Below are 2,265 nucleotides of genomic sequence, written 5' to 3'. Positions count from 1 at the left end.
TCTCTCACAGAAACTGGTGTATATCTAGGTTATGGGACTTCGTTAGAAAGTGAACTACCTGAGATGAAATTAGAGTGTACTATAAAAGGAAAGGTCTCACCCGAGTAATGAAGCTGAAGGGTTGTCATTCCACATGTGAAGTCTCTGGACACAGTCTGGAGTGAAGCATGTTGAGGTGGCAATCGTTGTGTTCGTTAGGTTGTGATCGGCAGATGCAATGCTATTTGGTTTGGATTGGGAGATGCATACGGGAAAGTGGGCCCTATCCAAGGGTTCCAGGACTGGGGGAAGTAGGGGCTCTATAGTGTAGATGTGAGGTTCCTGCTGTCTTAGGGTTCAAAAAGACAATCGATAGTTAATGTTATCATCACATTATTTGTTAATTGGGTTAACTTTGAAAAGTCCTTTTGTTAGGGTTTGCTGTACAGTACCCAGTATCTTGTATATAGCTGTGCTATTGGATGCTTCTAATCTACTTGGTCTAGGCTTTTGAGAGAGCATATCAAATACACAGCCTATATATTGAAAGGATTTAGTTTGTGTTTTGAGAAACTTTGAGACATACAATTGATTTTCCCCCTCTCATATTAATTAACTACTGATTTATATGTCTACATATTGCTAGGAGTGTACATAAACACCATTCCCACCACCAAAGGACTGTGACCCATCCCTCCCGCCCACTCCCACCCCCCACTGGCCCAGGAAGCTGCATGTCTACCCCTCACCACTGGGTTTTTACTTTGGTGCTCTACTTACAATTTGATCAGGTCCTGCTTTTAGTTTCCCTTTCTGATCTTCTTCCTCAACTTCTGTTGATGAGTGGGATCATCCCATACTCTTCTTTATCTTTCTGACTTAGCTCACTTAACATAATTCCTTCTAGCTCTGTCCAAGATGGGTCAGAGAAGGTGGGTTCATTGTTTTTGATAGCTGCATAGTATTCCATTGTGTATATATACCATAGCTTTCTCAGCCACTCATCTGTTGTTGGGCACCTGGGTTGCTTCCAGGTTTTAGCTATTATGAATTGTGCTGCTATGAACATAGGAGAAAAACGGCGGTTAGATGCCACGAAGTCGGTGGCAATGCCTTAACTGTATGTGTGTTGCAGGCCGAAGCCTCTTCCATCCTTGTCAAGGGGAGTGCTAACCTTCTCTCCTTTCATACAACTCAGAGCAGTTTTTCATATGTTTGTTAGCCTTTTGGATCTCCTCTGAGGTGAATGTTTTGTTCATATCCTCTGCCCATTTTTGGATGGGGTCATTTGCTTTTTTATTGCTAAGTTTGCTGGGCTCTTTATATATTTTGGTGATTAGTTTCTTGTCTGATGTATTGCATGTGAAGATCTTCTCCCATTCTGTGAGGGGTCTCTCTATTTGTTTCATACTTTCTTTGGCTGTTCAGAAGCTTTTCAATTTGATGTAGTCCTATTGGTGTTTCTGCTTTAGTCTTCCTTCAATTGGGTTTGATTAATCAAAGATGTCCTTGAGGTGTAGGTGGGAAACTGTTTTACCAATGTTTTCCTCTAAGTATTTGATTGTTTCTGGTCTGACATCTAGGTCATTGATCCATTTGGAGTTGATTTTTGTTTCTGGTGAGATAAAGTGGTTCAATTTCATTCTTCTGCATGTTACAACCCAGTTTTCGCAGCACCATTTATTGAAGAGAGCCTCCTTTTTCCATTTAATCCTTTGGGTCCCCTTATCAAAGATTAGATGTCCATAGGTGTGGGAATTTATTTCTGGGCTTTCAATTCTGTTCCACTGGTCTGTGTGTCTATTTTTGTTCCAGTACCATGCTCTTTTGATGATGATGGCTTTATAATAAAGTTTAAGGTCTGGGAGTGGGATGCCTCCATTTCTGTTTCTTTTCCTCAAGAAGGTTTTGGCAATTCTAGGTGTTTTCAGGTTCCAGATAAATGATTGTAGTGTTTGTTCTATTCTCTTAAAGAAGCTTGGTGGAACTTTGATGGGTATTGTATTAAATTTGTATACGGCTCTGGGGAGAATATTCATTTTGATGATATTTATTCTTCCTGTCCATGAGCATGGGATATCTTTCCATTTCTTGGTATCAGTTTCTATTTCCTTGAGTAGCGACTCATAGTTTTTAGTATACAGGTCTTTCACTTCTTTGGTCAACTTTATTCCTAGGTATTTGATTGATTTTGCTGAAACAGTAAATGGGGAGAGATTTCTGGATGTCTTCTTCTTCAGATTTAGTGTTTGCATAAAGAAATGCCACTGATTTTTGTACACTGAT

The 2,265-nt window shown here is 40.0% G+C and overlaps 1 non-coding gene across 1 annotated transcript; it reads right to left on the bottom strand.

Moving 5' to 3' along the window:
• Positions 1–1,052: 1,052 nt before the first annotated feature.
• On the bottom strand, positions 1,053–1,175 carry LOC132540098 (U6atac minor spliceosomal RNA). The gene has a single exon (XR_009551362.1). It is a non-coding gene; the product is annotated as a U6atac minor spliceosomal RNA (small nuclear RNA).
• Positions 1,176–2,265: the final 1,090 nt, after the last annotated feature.

Source organism: Erinaceus europaeus, chromosome 8 (genome assembly GCF_950295315.1).
Source record: "Erinaceus europaeus chromosome 8, mEriEur2.1, whole genome shotgun sequence".
Lineage (NCBI taxonomy): Eukaryota > Metazoa > Chordata > Mammalia > Eulipotyphla > Erinaceidae > Erinaceus > Erinaceus europaeus.
The sequence above is the reverse complement of the archived record's forward strand: the minus strand, read 5'-3'. Positions and strand labels throughout refer to the sequence as shown.